The 20,054-nt window shown below is 44.7% G+C and overlaps 1 protein-coding gene across 1 annotated transcript in view; it reads right to left on the reverse strand.

Annotated features, from left to right (window-relative positions):
• The window catches only part of MSANTD3 (Myb/SANT DNA binding domain containing 3), a 1,065,404-nt gene that overhangs the window by 67,478 nt on the left and 977,872 nt on the right, over window positions 1-20,054 (reverse strand). The window lies entirely within an intron of this gene.

Here is a 20,054-nt window from a genome sequence, read left to right on the forward strand (position 1 = left end):
TGGGCTGGACTAGTGGCCCCCCTATTATCTGGAGAAGCCCAAAAGGCATATTTTGATTTGGAGCTTGCAGACGCAAAAAACTATGATCGTTTAAAAGAGGAAATATTGTCACATTTCGGTGTAACCCTGGATGTCCATGCTCAGCGGGTCCACAATTGGAGTTATCAGCAGAGGAAGCCACAGCGGTCGCAGATGTATGACCTCATCCATTTGGCTAGGAAATGGCTGCAGCCAGAAACTCTGTCCGGACCAAAATTTTTGGAGTGAGTAGTCATGGACACATTTCTTAGGTCTCTTCCTAACACCCTGCAGAAATGGGTGAACCATGGTGGCCCGGAAACCGCAGACAAACTTGTAGACCTGATTGAAAGGTATCTAACAACGGAGAAGGTGTCCTCTTCCACCAGAGACGCACAGACTTTTCACCCCAAGACCAGACCATCCCCACCTATAGGTAAGACTGCATCAAGGGATGGGGGTGGAGAGAGGTACCAAGGAGCAACTAGAGGAGTTATCGGGACTACTGCTAATGTTTGGCGAGAGCGGCCTGGAAGACCCATCCCACAGGAGAGGACCAGAAGGTTGATCTGTTACCATTGCCATGAAGAGGGACATGTAGCAGCAGTTTGCCCAGCGGGTGATGAACCCATGCAATGTGACTTTTTGACCGAGAGACGACAGTCCCTTTTTGCAACCACATGCAACCACATGCAACCATTATATAGAATGTGCCTAGATGGTAAAAATGTTGTGGTATTGTTGGATTCAGGTAGCCTGGTCACCTTAGTGAAAAGTGACCTAGTGGTGGGAAAAACCTTACATCCGAGGAAAATGGCTGTAGTTTGTGTACATGGGGACACTCGAGAATATCCGGTGACTATCGTTTCCTTTGAAACCTCCCTCGGTAACTGGTGTCACCAGGTGGGTTTAGTTCCCAAACTGCCACATGATGCCAATGTGGGAAGGGATTTCCCAAAATTCTGGGAACTCTGGGACTGCCCAGAGTTCCCAGTAGGTGGTTCTTCTGAGGCTGAACCATCTACTCCAGAAACCTCTAACTGTGAGGATTCTCCTGAGTTTCCATTCTCAGTATTAGCAGGGGAAACACCAGTCCCTAGGGAGGAGCCTGCTACCTCAGAAGAGGAACAGCGGCCGATAGGGTTTGATGACCTCTGTTGTAATATTAATATAGATATGTAGGTATTGTAAAATATTGTGGTATATGAAAGGCACAGTATATATAGGTTTACATACAGGCATTCAAGGTTACACATCAAAGGGGTTAGTGGTCAAACGACACGTATCAAAAGGACTCTTTGATGTGTTAATCTTATCTAAGACGACCTAGGTGTGTGGCCTGGTACTTCCTTACATAAGGAAGTGTTTATTAATGTTAATTAGACTTGGTGGGATATTCATTCAATGGGAACATTTGGTTGACCCCCCCCCCCTTCCAGTGTGAGTCCAATATTTGAAGGACTCAAGCTGGCATTCAAGGAGTCTAGTTTTGTCTTGTCACTCTATGATGAACATTGCGCAGGTCTAGGAGAAGATGGGATTCTGAATTATACTCTGTTGGATTCTTGTATCGTCTGTGGACTTTGTATGTTATTGGAAGATCCATTAAATGCGTTCTCTGGAGAACCTGGTGTGAGTTGCTACGGAACAACCTAATTCACTCTCTGACTTCAGTACATTGTATCTTATGGTTCTGTGTTGGACACTATACATGATCACTACATTTATTGGATATATTATATCTGATCACTACATTCTCTGGAGAACCTGGTGTGAGTTTAGATCACTACATTGGTGCCGTTCAAGTGACCAGAAGCACATTTTCAGGACTTAGTAACAGAAGTCGGTGATGATAGCAATCTTGTGAGTTAGACAGAAGTCTGATGGAGACCCAAGAGCAGTGCTGTGACTCTAATGTCTGGTTGTGACATAAGAGAGTCTGATATACAAGACTAAACAAGTTTGGAACCCCAGAATTGTTCTCTGGAGACTGGAAACTGAAGAAAGAAAAGACTGCCATGTACTAGAAGACCGGAACTGGCAAGGTGAAGCTTCAAATGCGGTGAGTAAAATATTTCCTTTATCTTAAATTATTAGTATTATAGTCAAAATGCTTACTCAGTGTGAAGCTAGTGTCAGTTCTGATAAAATTAACAGATGGGTATTAAAATGTATTAAGCGTCATGGCGGTCCTTATGAAATGCCAGAAAAATGTAAGCAGACGTGGACTATGATGAAGGAATTTTTAGAGGAAAGTGTTTTTGATAGCAAAATTTCAGAAAGTAAAAGAAAAGGTTGTATTGTGCAGGGCTTGTTGTCTTGCTGTTTAAAAATGGAAAGTTCTTTGAATGATAAAGTTGAGGAAATTGCGCAGTTACAGAGTGCAGTTGATAATAGCCTTAAGGTTTGCAAGAGGTTACAAAACCAATCAGAAACTGAGACAGTAAATTTAAAATTGCATGCAGTTACTATTGGTGGAGCTTTGCTTGAGAAATCTAAACGTTGTGATGAATTATCAGAGGAAAATGAGAGATTAAAATTAAGAATAATGGAATTGGAGAAGAGATCTCAGGAATGCAGATGTGCATCAAATCTTGGATTAAGCAATCTGCAGCAAAATTCAAACTTTCTATCAAATGAAACAGAACCTCATATTAAATCTGATAATTCATTGCCAGCCGCACCCACTGTGACCACCACAGTTTATAACAACCATAATAACAATACAGGTGAAGTTCAGCTTGTAATGAAGCATTTGAAACCAAAAGAACTGGATGCAATTCTTAAAGAAATAGGAATGGTTCCCTGCCATGATTTTAACAGATTTTTAAAATGGTTTTGTGACTTGCAGAATGTCAGAGATTTGTACAATCTCAACCCATCTGACTTAGAAAGAGTTTTGCAACATTCTATAGGGAATGGTCTTTGGATGAGAATCAAACAGATCTGTCTTCAGCCTCTGAGGACAAGGGACATGTTAATGGAATTATTATGTGTTCTGTACGGAGTGCGTTCCGATGTTACGATTCATGGGAAGATTGATCAAATGCAGGGTGAATCTCCCTATGAATTGTCGCACAGGATATATACGGTTATGGAATTGTTGGTCGGTAATAATCTTGCATTTGAGCGGGGATGCTCGATACATATCAGTATGTTGCTAGATGCTTTGCATGAAAATATCAAACAAAATATTTTATTAGTTACCCCGAATCCTCATGATTTAAAAGATGTATTATTGAGAGCAGATCATTTATGGAGAAAGTCAAATGAGCAGGCTGTCAGAATTGATGTAGCCACATTGTTTAGGACAAACACTGGACAGAAAGATCAGAAGATAATATCTAATGATCACAACAAAAGGGGAAACTCTGGGTCAAACATAGGTGATATTAACATGATAAACAGAGCTGACCAAAATAATAATAAGAAAAGGACCTGGATACCATTTCCTCAGTTAAAACAGAAATATGACCATCTGAAGATTGAGTATGATAAGATGAAAATAGAATATTACACATTATTAGAACAGTTAAATGGTACAGATCTGTTTTTGAATGAAAATTACACTTCTATAGCAGTGGGGGTGAATTAGCTTTAAAGCGTAAACATGTAAATAGTTCTTTGTTTAAGGTCCTGGCTAATGAGTTTTGTCTGAGAGTTTTTTGTCTTTCAGGTATGTTGCTGGAGATATGCATTTGCATGTAAAAAGCAGGAGTAATTGTTGACTAGTGGGGGAGAGACACTGAATGGACAATATCACTATACAAGAAATTATAAAGTATTCATGGACACTGTCTCAATTTTCATCAAGCAATGGACTTTTTTTTTGAACATTCAAATTTTTTTTTTCTCTTCATTTTTTTATTTTATTTTCAATGGACTTACCCAACGCCCTATTTTTTTCATTTTCTCCCTTTCCCCGATATATTTTGCTTTTTTATTATGTTTTATTTCTTGAACTTAATCTTAAAACCAGAGCAAAGCATTTAAATCTAGAATAATTTTATAACATCTGTACATATGAAATAATGCATATTGATATCAATATATTTACATCTGAGGTGATGTTGCACAAATGGCTGGGCATAGCATACATTATAGTAGGTTGGGTGGTTTTCCTAAATTTATAAGAGGGGTGAGTGAAATTCATCACTCTAGTCATGATTTGAAACATTGTTGAATCAGTTATTTATAATATGCTGAAGGCTATGACACATATGGATGAAAGAGACCTTTCTACTCTTCATAAAAAATACTGGCAAGAATTTCCACTGCTGATTTGTCTGCACAGAAGATCTGATAAACACTGATGTCAAGCTGATAATATCTATACCGTCGCATGGGGGAATATATATATATATATATATGTTGGCATACCATTCTGTGGAATTATGGACTGAATGATACAAAACAGCTCTATTAAAGGCAACAAGGGTTCGGCCTACAGCACGTTACGAAAGCAAATTGCTGCTGGCAATCAACAAATTCAGAATATTGAAGGTTTGAATGATTGAAGGTGTCAAGTGCAAGAAAATAGTTTGCAGCACAGAATTGTTACTGCCGGTCCGGATCCAAACCTTTTTGACCTTGAAAGGGACTGCTGATACATTAATGGTTCTTCTTACTACAAAGATGGAAGATGGAAGAATTTCAGGAATTGCTGGTGTTTGTGTAAAAGCATCTTTAAAAATGAACACTTTGAGCCTGGAGATGAGAGAATCCTGGACTTATGTGGATTGGACCTCCCAAAACATACCAAGCTTTACTTTCAGTGAGATGGTGAGAGATGTGAAGTCAGAATGGACGGTGACATCAGCTCGGTTTTGCACAATATTCAAGATCGTGATGTGATTTACAAAACAAGGAGCAATCTTTGAAATGAGGCCTAACAGATATACTGGCCACAAATGTTTACTGAATCCTTTTCCAGTCATGGTCTAAAGTTATATTATCTAATAACTGTTTCATGGGGATATTTTAGAGGTTGGTGAAGAGTAGGGATGAGCCGAACATACCCGGGTTCGGTTCGCATCAGGACGTTCGAACAGACCGCGGGTTCGCGCGAACATTTAGAACCCCATTGAAGTCTATGGGACTCGAACGTTCGAATTCAAAAACGATCATTTTAAAGACCAATATTCAATTTAATGTTGGTAAACGTCTTTGAGAACCCGGGTCTTGCCCCAGGGAACATGTATCAATCGAAAAAAATATTTTAAAAACGGACGTTTTTGCGGAGCAGCGATTTTAATGATGTTTAAAGTGAAAAAAAAAAATGAAAAATTCCTTCAAATATCACACCTGCTGTGTGTCTCTAGTAGTGGCACATGTTTAGAAATGTCCCTGCACAACATTAAATTATTATAAGAACAAAGTAATTTAATACTGGTTGCGCACGTGCTGTGTGGGAACAATATCTCGATTATTTTAGGGGTGGTGGGGGGGTGGCATTATCTTTTTGGGAAAGCAAAATTGTAGAAAAAAGGGCCCCCTTCAAACATACTGTAATTGTAGCGCAACAAAGAGCCACGTGCAAAGTATTGCATCAAAAATTGTTATTAGGCGCCCTTGTTACACAGGGGCATAAAAATGTGTCCGTAGGCGCAACATAACACTGCAACCCCTCCCAATATCTGTAATTGTAGCGCAACAAAGAGCCACGTGCAAAGTATTGCATCAATAATTGTTATTAGGCGCCCTTGTTACACAGGGGCATAAAAATGTGTCCGTAGGCGCAACATAACACTGCAACCCCTCCCAATATCTGTAATTGTAGCGCAACAAAGAGCCACGTGCAAAGTATTGCATCAAAAATTGTTATTAGGCGCCCTTGTTACACAGGGGCATAAAAATGTGTCCGTAGGCGCAACATAACACTGCAACCCCTCCCAATATCTGTAATTGGAGCGCAACAAGGAGCCACGTGCAAAGTATTGCATCAAAAATTGTTATTAGGTGCCCCTGTTACACAGGGGCATAAAAATGTGTCCGTAGGCGCAACATAACACTGCAACCCCTCCCAATATCTGTAATTGTAGCGCAACAAAGAGCCACGTGCAAAGTATTGCATCAAAAATTGTTATTAGGCGCCCTTGTTACACAGGGGCATAAAAATGTGTCCGTAGGCGCAACATAACACTGCAACCCCTCCCAATATCTGTAATTGGAGCGCAACAAGGAGCCACGTGCAAAGTATTGCATCAAAAATTGTTATTAGGTGCCCCTGTTACACAGGGGCATAAAAATGTGTCCATAGGCACAACATAACACTGCAACCCCTCCCAATATCTGTAATTGGAGCGCAACAAGGAGCCACGTGCAAAGTATTGCATCAAAAATTGTTATTAGGCGCCCTTGTTACACAGGGGCATAAAAATTTGTCCGTAGGCGCAACATAACACTGCAACCCCTCCCAATATCTGTAATTGGAGCGCAACAAGGAGCCACGTGCAAAGTATTGCATCAAAAATTGTTATTAGGTGCCCCTGTTACACAGGGGCATAAAAATGTGTCCATAGGCGCAACATAACACTGCAACCCCTCCCAATATCTGTAATTGGAGCGCAACAAGGAGCCACGTGCAAAGTATTGCATCAAAAATTGTTATTAGGCGCCCTTGTTACACAGGGGCATAAAAATGTGTCCGTAGGCGCAACATAACACTGCAACCCCTCCCAATATCTGTAATTGGAGCGCAACAAGGAGCCACGTGCAAAGTATTGCATCAAAAATTGTTATTAGGCGCCCCTGTTACACAGGGGCACAAAAATTGTGCCTTAGGCCACGTGCAAAGTATTGCATCAAAAATTGTTATTAGACGCCCCTGTTACACAGGGGCAGAAAAATTAGGCCTTAGGCCTTAGGCCACATGCAAAGTATTGCATCAAAAATTGTTATTAGACACCCCTGTTACACAGGGGCAGAAAAATTAGGCCTTAGGCCTTAGGCCACGTGCAAAGTATTGCATCCAAAATTGTTATTAGGCGCAACATAACACTGCAACCCCTCCCAATATCTGTAATTGGAGCGCAACAAGGAGCCACGTGCAAAGTATTGCATCAAAAATTGTTATTAGACACCCCTGTTACACAGGGGCAGAAAAATTAGGCCTTAGGCCTTAGGCCACGTGCAAAGTATTGCATCCAAAATTGTTATTAGGCGCAACATAACACTGCAACCCCTCCCAATATCTGTAATTGGAGCGCAACAAGGAGCCACGTGCAAAGTATTGCATCAAAAATTGTTATTAGACGCCCCTGTTACACAGGGGCACAAAAATTAGGCCTTAGGCCACGTGCAAAGTATTGCATCAAAAATTGTTATTAGGTGCCCCTGTTAAACAGGGGCAGAAAAATTAGGCCTTAGGCACTGGTGGCGGAGCACAGAAAAACAAAATTTCTTACTAGCTAACAGCATGAAAAGTGAGGAGGAGAAGGATATTCCATCAGCAGCACAACAGGACAGTCACTCAGCATCAGCAGTCTCAAAGGGATCTGATATTTCAACACAAAATTCTTATTCAGTAACATCAGCATCAGGTGCTTGGTAGCCGGTGTTGATCCAAGCCTGATTCATTTTGATGAAGGTCAGTCGATCAACAGAGTCGGTGGAGAGGCGTACCCTGTGATCGGTCACAAAGCCTCCAGCAGCACTGAATGTACGTTCTGAAAGAACACTGGATGCAGGGCAAGCCAGTAGCTCAATTGCGTACTGTGCAAGCTCTGGCCAGTGATCCATCCTCAAGACCCAGTAAGCCAGAGGATTTTCCGTGGGGAAGGTGTCCAAGTCGGATCTTGCCGCTAGGTATTCCCGGACCATGTAAACCAGACGCTGGCGATGGTTGCTGGAACCGGTCAGACCTTGGGGCTGCGGACTAAAAAATTGTCTGAACGCATCGGTCAGACGGCCACCTTCTCCACCGCCTCCTTCTCTGACTCACCGAAGCCTCAGCAAGACGTTGTCCAGGGCCAGGTTTTGGTAATCCCCCCGGTTCTGGGAACGCATTGCACAGACCCTTCTGCAAGGCCTCCCGCAGTAGTTTCATCTTCTGCTCCCTCTGCGATGGCAACATAAGATCCGTTACCTTACTCTTGTAACGTGGATCAAGGAGAGTTGCCAGCCAGTAATGATCCCTCTCCTTGATAGCACGTACACGAGGATCCTTACGCAGGCTTTGCAGAATCAGGGAGGCCATGCAGCGTAGGTTTGCAGAGGCATTCGGGGCACAGTCCTCTGGGTCACTGAGGACGACAGGATCCTCAGCCACCTCATCCCAGCCACGTAAAAGTCCACGTGTTCCTTGGGACTGTAAATGATCCCTTGAAGACTGCTGCTGTTGATGCTGAGTGCTAGGCTCCACCTCCATGCTGCTGATACAATCCTCCTCCTCCTCCTCTTCCTCATCCTCCTCCTCCTCTTCCTGTGTTCCAGGTGGGCAAGCAGGAACAGTGTCTGGATAAAGGGGGCCTTGAGAGGTAAGGAAGTCCTCCTCTTCCTCCCTCTGTTCTGCCTCAAGGGCCCTGTCCATTATTCCACGTAGGGTGTGCTCCAACATGTGAATAAGCGGGACAGTCTCACTGATGCATGCACTGTCACTGCTCACCATCCTCGTGGCCTCCTCAAATGGTGACAGGACAGTGCATGCATCCCTGATCAAGGCCCACTGGCGTGGTGAAAAAAACCCAAGCTCCCCTGAGCCAGTTCTGCTGCCATATTGGCACAGGTACTCATTGATGGCCCTCTGCTGCGTGTGCAGCCGCTGCAGCATGGCCAACGTAGAGTTCCATCTGGTGGGCATGTCACAGATTAGGCGGTTCTTGGGCAGGTTGTATTCCCTCTGGAGGTCTGTCAGCCGAGCAGTGGCATTATATGACCTCCGGAAATGCACACAGACTTTCCTGGCCTGCCTCAGGACATCCTGCAAGCCAGGGTACCTGCCCAAGAACCGCTGCACCACCAAATTGAGAACATGCGCAAAACAGGGCACATGGGTGAGTTTTCCACGTCGCAGGGCAGAGAGGAGGTTGGTGCCATTATCGCTGACCACCATTCCAGGCTTCAGCTGGCGTGGCGTCAACCACCTCTGAGCCTGCCCCTGCAGAGCTGAAAGAACCTCTTCCCCAGTGTGGCTCCTGTCTCCCAAGCACACCAGCTCTAGGACCGCATGGCATCTCTTGGCCTGCATTCCTGCGTAGCCCGTCGTACGCCTACGGAGCACGGCTGGTTCTGAGCCAACATCACCACAGGAAGAGGCCACAGAGGAAGAAGAAGAGGAGGGGGTGGAGGAGAGAGGTGTGTCACAAGCAGTTGTAGTGTTTTGGAGGCGTGGTGGTGGAACAACCTCCAAAACTACTGTGCCTTGACCTGCGTCCTTCCCAGCTGCCAGCAGAGTCACCCAATGGGCCGTAAAAGACAGGTAACGTCCCTGTCCATGCCTGCTGGACCATGAGTCAGCGGTAAGATGCACCTTACCACTGACCGCCCTGTCCAGCGAGGTATGGACATTGCCTTCCACATGCCGGTAGAGAGCCGGAATCGCCTTCCGTGAAAAAAAGTGGCGTTTGGGTACTTGCCACTGAGGTACTGCACATTCCACAAACTCACGGAAGGGGGCAGAATCTACCAACTGAAAAGGTAGCAGTTGAAGTGCTAGCAATTTTGCTAAGCTAGCATTCAACCGCTGGGCATGTGGATGGCTGGGAGCGTACTTCTTTCGGCGCTGCAGCAGCTGGGGCAGGGAAATTTGTCTGGTAATATCAGTAGATTGGCCGGATGTACTACCACTACTACGTTGTGACACACCTATTTCTACACCTTCGGTGCAGGCTGCAGAGAGGACTAGGGGTCTAGTGGGGTTTGAGGTCACAGAAGGGCAAGGGGAGAACCGCTTTGGTCTTTGGTGTGGGTCTTTCTGGTATGCCTGCCAACGAGCTGCATGGCAGGTCGACATATGTCTGGACAAGCATGTGGTGCCCAAGCGGGTGATGTTTTGGCCACGCGAGATACGCTTGAGACATATGTTGCAAACAGCAAAGGTAGCATCTGATGGACAGGTTTCAAAAAAGGCCCACACCAAAGAACTTTTGCTGTACCGTTGAGACACAGCAGCGCCACGTAATGCAGTTGGTGTACTGCCCTTAAGCTGACCCCTGGAGGGCTTCCTGCCTCTTTGAAGATGTGCCTGTGCCTCGTCCTCTTCCTCCTCCTCCTCTCTCCTACCAGGCACCCAGGTAGAGTCAATGACCTCATCATCCCCTCCCTCCTCATCATCACTGGCGACAACCTGGCAGTATGCTCCAGCTGGGGGAACATCACTCCCAGATTGTTGTCCCTCTCGGCCACCCCCTCTCCCTGGGCTCACATCAATGCCTTCCTCTATCAGTGTTCCGTCATCGGAGTCTTCAAAACGCTGTGCATCTTCAGCTAGCATGTACCCAACACTGTGTTGAAACAGTTCGGGGGACTCCTCAGGAGGACACGGTGGGACTAGGGAAGGATTGTGTGATCCCATTGTGCAGAGGGTAGAGGACGCCTTGGCAGCTGCTTTGCCAGACAAACTATAATCAGTCTGTGTGAGAGAGGATGAGGAGGATGAGGACGGCTTGGTCATCCACTCAACTAATTTCTCAGCATGTTGAGGCTCAACACGGCCAGCTCCCGAAAAGAAGGACGAGCGGCCACGGCCACGTGCTGAAGAGGATGCACCACATCCATCACCAGCGTTACCTCTAGATGCAGAGCCTGCTTGCCCTCGTGACTCTCTGCCTCTCTTTGTCCTTCCAGCCATAGTTATGCGTTCAGGTGTTATGTAACAAAATAGTCGCTGTCACACCAACTGCGTTCAGATGGTATTAAACAGCAACCACACAGTAAGAGCGACTTGGCTCAAGTGTAAAGTAACAAAATAGTCGCTGTCACACCGACTGCGTTCAGATGGTATTAAACAGCAATCACACAGTAAGAGCGACTTGGTTCAAGTGTAAAGTAACAAAATAGTCGCTGTCACACCGACTGCGTTCAGATGGTATTAAACAGCAACCACACAGTAAGAGCGACTTGGCTCAAGTGTAAAGTAACAAAATAGTCGCTGTCACACCGACTGCGTTCAGATGGTATTAAACAGCAATCACACAGTAAGAGCGACTTGGTTCAAGTGTAAAGTAACAAAATAGTCGCTGTCACACCAACTGCTTTCAGATGGTATTAAACAGCAACCACACAGTAAAAGCGACTTGGCTCAAGTGTGAAGTAACAAAATAGTCGCTGTCACACCAACTGCGTTCAGATGGTATTAAACAGCAACCACACAGTAAGAGCGACTTGGCTCAAGTGTAAAGTAACAAAATAGTCGCTGTCACACCAACTGCTTTCAGATGGTATTAAACAGCAACCACACAGTAAGAGCGACTTGGCTCAAGTGTGAAGTAACAAAATAGTCGCTGTCACACCAACTGCGTTCAGATGGTATTAAACAGCAACCACACAGTAAGAGCGACTTGGTTCAAGTGTAAAGTAACAAAATAGTCGCTGTCACACCAACTGCTTTCAGATGGTATTAAACAGCAACCACACAGTAAGAGCGACTTGGCTCAAGTGTGAAGTAACAAAATAGTCGCTGTCACACCAACTGCGTTCAGATGGTATTAAACAGCAACCACACAGTAAGAGCGACTTGGCTCAAGTGTAAAGTAACAAAATAGTCGCTGTCACACCGACTGCGTTCAGATGGTATTAAACAGCAACCACACAGTAAGAGCGACTTGGCTCAAGTGTAAAGTAACAAAATAGTCGCTGTCACACCAACTGCGTTCAGATGGTATTAAACAGCAACCACACAGTAAGAGCGACTTGGCTCAAGTGTAAAGTAACAAAATAGTCGCTGTCACACCGACTGCGTTCAGATGGTATTAAACAGCAATCACACAGTAAGAGCGACTTGGTTCAAGTGTAAAGTAACAAAATAGTCGCTGTCACACCGACTGCGTTCAGATGGTATTAAACAGCAATCACACAGTAAGAGCGACTTGGTTCAAGTGTAAAGTAACAAAATAGTCGCTGTCACACCGACTGCGTTCAGATGGTATTAAACAGCAACCACACAGTAAGAGCGACTTGGCTCAAGTGTAAAGTAACAAAATAGTCGCTGTCACACCGACTGCGTTCAGATGGTATTAAACAGCAATCACACAGTAAGAGCGACTTGGTTCAAGTGTAAAGTAACAAAATAGTCGCTGTCACACCAACTGCGTTCAGATGGTATTAAACAGCAACCACACAGTAAGAGCGACTTGGCTCAAGTGTAAAGTAACAAAATAGTCGCTGTCACACCGACTGCGTTCAGATGGTATTAAACAGCAACCACACAGTAAGAGCGACTTGGCTCAAGTGTAAAGTAACAAAATAGTCGCTGTCACACCGACTGCGTTCAGATAGTATTAAACAGCAATCACACAGTAAGAGCGACTTGGTTCAAGTGTAAAGTAACAAAATAGTCGCTGTCACACCAACTGCTTTCAGATGGTATTAAACAGCAACCACACAGTAAGAGCGACTTGGCTCAAGTGTAAAGTAACAAAATAGCCGCAGTGACACCAACTGCCTTTAGTTGCTATTAAACAGCACGCACGCAGTAATAGCGACTGCGGTCAAATGCGATTTAACAGCACGCATGCAGTGACACCAACTGCCTTTAGTTGCTATTAAACAGCACGCACGCAGTAATAGCGACTGCGGTCAAATGCGATTTAACAGCACGCACGCAGTGACACCAACTGCCTTTAGTTGCTATTAAACAGCACGCACGCAGTAATAGCGACTGCGGTCAAATGCGATTTAACAGCACGCACGCAGTGACACCAACTGCCTTTAGTTGCTATTAAACAGCACGCACGCAGTAATAGCGACTGCGGTCAAATGCGATTAACAGCACGCACGCAGTGACACCAACTGCCTTTAGTTGCTATTAAACAGCACGCACGCAGTAATAGCGACTGCGGTCAAATGCGATTAACAGCACGCACGCAGTGACACCAACTGCCTTTAGTTGCTATTAAACAGCACGCACGCAGTAATAGCGACTGCGGTCAAATGCGATTTAACAGCACGCACGCAGTGACACCAACTGCCTTTAGTTGCTATTAAACAGCACGCACGCAGTAATAGCGACTGCGTTTCTGTGCAATTCAATAGCCCAGTTGCATTAACAGCGACTGCGCTTCTGTGCAAATAAATTGCACACGTGCAGTAACAGATAATGCGTCTGTGTGTGCAATTAACTAGCACACGTTAAATAACACAGAATAATTATATTTAAAGTAAATCCCTAATGCAGGCAATACAACACGTTAGAGCGCTGCATGTAGAACAATCTCCTGCCTGATAGATAAACTAGCTGAGCTGTACAGTTTATAAATATATTGACAACGCCTAAGGATGTGAATATATTCTCTACAAACTGTACTTTTAACTATACTGACTACACTTCCTACTCTATCTATCTTTCTATCTATCTATCTATCTAGTTAAGACACTGTGTCTCTATCTCTCTATCTCTCTCTGTCTGACTGACTGATCTTCTCTAGAACCGCCAACACACTACACTAGGCAGCCGTGCAGGCTGCCTTTTATAGTGGGGGGCGTGTACTAATCCCCCTGAGCCATAATTGGCCAAAGCCACCCTGGCTTTGGCCAATTATGGCTCTTCGTTTTTTGAGCGCTGTGATTGGGCAAGCATGCGGGACATACAGCATGCTTGGCCAATCATCAGCGCTCAACGCCCCAGTGAATTATGGGACGTTTAGTGTCATTCGAATTTGGCGCGAACGACCCGTTTTGTTCGATTTTCGACGAACGATCAAACGACCGATGTTCGATTCGAACATACGTTCGAATCGAACGCGGAGCTCATCCCTAGTGAAGAGAGATGTAACCAGTCTGAACTTAATATTTCATATGAGCCGTTGTAAAGCATCCAATACCTCAAACCATAATGACATTTAATGTTTGATTTATGAGTCAGTTCTAGTAGTTAGAACCGACTCAAGTGGGGGAATATGTTGTAATATTAATATAGATATGTAGGTATTGTAAAATATTGTGGTATATGAAAGGCACAGTATATATAGGTTTACATACAGGCATTCAAGGTTACACATCAAAGGGGTTAGTGGTCAAACGACACGTATCAAAAGGGCTCTTTGATGTGTTAATCTTATCTAAGACGACCTAGGTGTGTGGCCTGGTACTTCCTTACATAAGGAAGTGTTTATTGATGTTAATTAGACTCGGTGGGATGTTCATTCAATGGGAACATTTGGTTGCCCCCCCCCCCCCCCTTCCAGTGTGAGTCCAATATTTGAAGGACTCAAGCTGGCATTCAAGGAGTCTAGTTTTGTCTTGTCACTCTATGATGAACATTGCGCAGGTCTAGGAGAAGATGGGATTCTGAATTATACTCTGTTGGATTCTTGTATCGTCTGTGGACTTTGTATGTTATTGGAAGATCCATTAAATGCGTTCTCTGGAGAACCTGGTGTGAGTCAAATTAGATTACTACAACCTTGAGGTGCACAGAGAAAATTTTGTCACTGAGCAGCTGAGGGACCCCACCTTGCTAAGAGCCCGGGAGAATGTAGTAAAGATAGATGGGGAGCTAGTTAACCCTGACGAGAGGGTTGCCCTCCCTTACTTCATTATTGAAAGGGACCTGTTATATCGAGTGTCACAGAGGATAGAGGACACTATTGAGCAACTGGTAGTGCCTAAACCGTACCGCAAGATGGTTTTGGAACTGGCCCATGGGCACATTCTTGGGGGACATTTGGGAGCGGAAAAACACGGGAGAGGATCACCCAGAGGTTTTATTGGCCTGGGATCACTAAAGAAGTGGAATTGTACTGCTCTTCCTGTCCAGTGTGTCAGATTACTGCACCCATGCCACATTTCCGCAGTCTGTTGGTACCCCTGCCCATTATAGAGGTCCCTTTTGAGAGGATCGCCATAGACTTGGTTGGCCCCTTACTGAAGTCCACTAGAGGGCACCAGCACATCTTGTTAATAATGGACTATGCCACCCGGTACCCAGAAGCGATCCCTCTCCGAAACACCTCTGCTAAAACCATTGCAAAAGAGTTGTTTCAGGTTTTCAGCCGTGTGGGTCTTCCTAAGGAAGTCCTAACTGACCAAGGCACCCCGTTTATGTCTAGGGTGACCAAAGAACTTTGTAAACTCCTGAAAGTGACCCAATTACGTACATCAGTATATCACCCTCAGACAGACGGGTTAGTGGAAAGGTTTAATAAACCTTAAAACAAATGTTGAAGAAGGTGGTGGATAAAGACGGAAAGAATTGGGATTATCTGCTCCCTTATCTGATGTTTGCAATAAGAGAGGTTCCCCAATCATCCACAGGGTTCTCTCCGTTTGAGCTACTGTATGGGAGGCACCCTCGGGGCCTACTGGACATTGCCAGGGAAACATGGGAGAGTGAGAGTTCCCCTCATCGAAATGTGATTGAACATGTGGCCCAAATGCAAGACAGAATTGCCCAAGTGATGCCGATTGTGAAGGAACATTTGGCCCAAGCCCAATTGGCTCAACAAAGGATTTACAATCGTGGTGCCCAGGTCCGTTCCTTTGCACCTGGTGATAGGGTGTTGGTGTTGGTCCCCACGGTCGAAAATAAATTCCTAGCCAAATGGCAGGGTCCATATGAAGTGTTGGAAAAAATGGGAGTGGTGAATTATAAAATTAGCCAACCGGGAAGAAGAAAACCTGAGCAGCTCTATCACGTGAACTTGCTGAAACCATGGAAGGATAGAGAGTCCTTGGTCGCTAAGACTACCCGATTTTCTGCTTCATTTAACCTGGCTGTCCCTGAAGTTGGGATAGCGGAGACTCTATCCAAAGCTCAGAAACAGGAGGTTAAAGAATTTGTGCTTCGTAATAAGGAGAAGTTTTCAGACCTGCCAGGTTGGGTCTCCGGAGTTGAACATGACATTATCACCACACCAGGGGATAAGGTCAAGTTGAAGACTTATAGAATTCCAGAAGCCCGGCGAGAGGCAATTCACCAGGAAGTAAAACAAATGTTTGAGCTGGGGGTGATGGAAGAGTCAAATAGTGATTGGTCAAGTCCCATCGTCTTAGTGCCCAAACCAGATGGAAGTTGGCGGTTTTGTAATGACTTTCGCCGCCTTAACCAAATCACTAAATTTGACACCTATCCCATGCCCCGCATAGATGAACTGGTTGATCGCCTAGGCACTGCCCGATACATGACAACTTTAGACCTGAACAAGGGTTATTGGCAAATTCCTCTCTCGGAGTCGGCAGGGAAAAAACAGCATTTGTAACTCCAGACGGATCTTTCAAATATCCGAGGATGCCTTTTGGGTTACAGAATGCTCCCGCCACATTCCAACGCACCATGGATAAGACCCTTCGGCCTCATCGAGCCTATGCTGCTGCATACCTCGATGACGTTGTCATCCACAGTGAAGATTGGGAATCACACTTGCCAAAAGTTCAGGCTGTGTTGGATTCCATCTGGAAAGCCGGGTTTACAGCCAATCCAAAAAAATGTACCCTTGGGCTAGAAGAGGCGAAGTATCTGGGTTATACCATCGGAAGAGGTCTAATAAAGCCCCAAATAAATAAAGTTAAGGCTATTCAGAATTGGCCACGTCCCACCAACAAGAGACAGGTTTGTGCATTTTTGGGGATCGCGGGCTACTATCGCCGCTTTATTCTTCATTTTGCCTCACAGGCTGTTCCCCTGACCAATTTGACCAAAGGGAAGGAGTCTGTAATGACCAAATGGACTCCCGAAGCAGAAACAGCTTTTCAGGCTTTAAAGCAGGCCTTATGTAATCAGCCAGTTTTAAATTCGCCAGATTTTTCACGGGACTTCGTGGTTCAGACAGATGCGTCAAATGTGGGCTTAGGAGCTGTACTGTCTCAGGTTATCAAGGGGGAGGAACACCATGTTATGTACCTCAGCCGGAAGTTGAAGGCCCATGAAGAGAATTATGCCACCAATGAGAAAGAATGTTTGGCAGTGAAATGGGCTTTGGATTCTCTCCGGTACTACCTCGTGGGTAGACAGTTTGAGCTGGTGACGGATCATGCCCCGTTGAAGTGGATGGCACAGAACAAAGAGACCAATAGGAGAATAAATAGGTGGTTCCTGGCCCTCCAGGAATTTAGTTTTTTGGTAACGCATTGCCCCGGTGCTAAAATGGGGAAAGCAGATGGGTTGTCCCGAGTGCATGCCTGCCTGGCAACCTGTGTCCCAACCCTAGGGTTGAAACAAGAGGGGGGGTATGTGACAGGAAGTCAGGTAAATCTGTGGGTGTTGTCACTGATGGGACATACATTTCTGCCTTGTTTAGACGATACACAGATGGTTATCGGGCTTTGGCTACAAACGTAGCCAGAGAAAGGCTAAAGGCCGTTGAAAAACTTCAGCTGTTCTGAATGAGGCAATAAAAGGCCTCTATAAGAAGTTCAGAGGGTTACCACTAATTGCTGCATCACTCCTAAGGCTGTGTGAGTAGGAGAGCAGTGCCAGAAGGTCTTCTGTGGAGATGAGGAGAGGATTGATTTTTTCTGTGTGAAATAAAATCAAAAGACTATTGTTTTGTGCTGTATGACCAGCACTGTCTACCCAGCAGTAGGCTGTGTTAGACTTCATAGATAGGTTCCTGTGTGGAAGGTAGACGCCCAAAGTGGCTAGAGTTTATTTTATGTTTTGATTTTGTTAATGCTGTTTGAATGCTTGCAATTGTTTTCCAGCAAGATGGAAAAATAAACCAGAAACTTTGTTTTCAACCGTCTTCGTCAGCCAGTCTGTATAATTTCAGTGTGTGGTGAACCCATACAAGGGGTCACACACCCTGCTACCGAGCTAACCCCTCACAATATATATATATATATATACATCCTGTCGGAACATTTGGGATTAAAAGAATACATATAAAGTTGCACAAGTATATTTTTCATAGTATTCCTATCCATATATATATGATGAACAATACTAAAGCCATTTTGGATCTTATCCTCTCTCTAAGAGGTTAATATCAAGTCAAAGATCTATACAGCGGTTTTCTGCCTTTGTCACGAAAGGAGATTCCGCAGTCCTTTCAACGTCAGGGGAATTCAGCCCCAGCGCGTGCGCATTGGCGCGTGCATGCGCACGTTCGTGTGCGCGTCGCGCGTCGCGGGAGTGCGCGAGGCGCGCGGCGCGGGAGTGCGCGCGCCCGTTGACGGTGTTTGGCGCCAAGGAAACGCTATTTAAACTGGTCAGTCCCTCACCATCTTGCTGACCAGTCTACAGCATTTACCTGAGAACCTGCATCTGCTACCTATTGTTCACCTGTTTACCTGACCCGGCTTTCCTTGACCTTCCCTGTCTGCAACCTGCCTTTTGACCCCGGCTTCATCTGACTACGGCTCCTGCTCAATCCCTGGCTTGTCGCTGCCCGCCCGTGTTACCGACCCGGCTTGGACCACCACTATTCTCTGGACTTTCCTTGTTACCTGAACCACTTACCGGTGACCTGCAAGTGCCATACCACCGTCTTGTCTGCTGCTTAAGTGCCCTGCCTGAACCAGCATACCTACCTGCTACCGTTCCTGGACCACTACTCAGCTTTACCACCAGGCACTTGTGTCCCTCCGGACTCTTGACCCTCTGTCCATTCTACCAGGAGGTCTTGGGTCGAAGGCTTACGAGAGGTCGCTCCCTGCACGTTGAGCTCTATAACCAGGTACGTGACAGCCTTACAAGAAGACCTGGTTCTTCTGTATATGTATCCCAGACCATAAATTAGAAGTTTTGGCATCTGTAGATAAGGGTCTGATGAGCACAAGCTGTTACAAGCTACACAGGGTGGTCTTTGTACTATGAGAGAAAAGGGGCTTATTCACAATCCCGGTGGAATAATATACTGTATCTTAAATAGTATTGTGTCTTTATAATGCCATAACAATATATGTGTATTAGTAGTTTATATATTATAACCTGTTCAGCACACAGACATCACTGGGGTCCCAGGTATAAGATCCTATAATAACTTCAAAGTATTAGACTGCTTTGATCACATTCCGGCATTAGTTTAAAGGAACTTTCCAAGGCATGTGTGTTGATCATAAAACCTTATCTCAATCATAAATTTAGAAGTTGCCAAGATGTCTGACAATTGTTTGACATATAAAACAATTTATGATGCTATACCAGGATTCAAGTCAGAGGGGTCATAAGTCATGATTAACTCTGCTTGACCTCATCATTAGGAATAATTCCTTATACGCTACTGCCCCCTACAGGTTAATATCGGCATTGGGTCAATATAGTCACTCATCAAAACATATCGTGTGACATCGCCAGTCATGTGATAGTGATGTGACACACCCATTTCTTTGGGGAGATAAAAAGTGATTACTCAGGACAGAAAGAGATGTCTGATGGGAAGAAGCTTGATGGGAGATGGCTGGAGCTGATCCCTGGAGGGCTGATGGCTGGAGCTGCTCTGATCTCTGATCTCTGATCTCTGAAGGAAGCTGGAAGGCAAAGAGTGACCGCAAACATGTAGGGGCTCTCAAGAGTCTTTCATTAGGAGGTTCCCTTCTCAAGCAGAACTCTTACATACTGGTAATGTATAATCTTGATTATTTACCTTTTTGGTAATTTGGAGATTTTCACATACACATAACTAAAACCATGTAAATATACTTGGCAAATATAATTTGGGAGTTAGTTATGTCTAACTGCAGTATGACGTAATTGTATTCCAAATATTAAAGACATACGCATTACGGTTGTCTTTGAAAAGCTAAGTGCCAATGGTGGTAAATCGGTTTTAGAGTGAGGGCGTATGTGAAGATATATCCTAGCCAAATTTAACAAAAGCTTGTGTACAACATAACATTTGTTATGTACACCTATTTAAGAAGCAGTAGCAAGAGATCTGTTTGTTATTGGGAAGAGATAATACAATGTCAAGGTTATGTCACTAAGAGCTAGGAATATGCCT

The sequence above is a fragment of the Rana temporaria genome, chromosome 5 (assembly GCF_905171775.1).
Source record: "Rana temporaria chromosome 5, aRanTem1.1, whole genome shotgun sequence".
Classification (NCBI taxonomy): domain Eukaryota; kingdom Metazoa; phylum Chordata; class Amphibia; order Anura; family Ranidae; genus Rana; species Rana temporaria.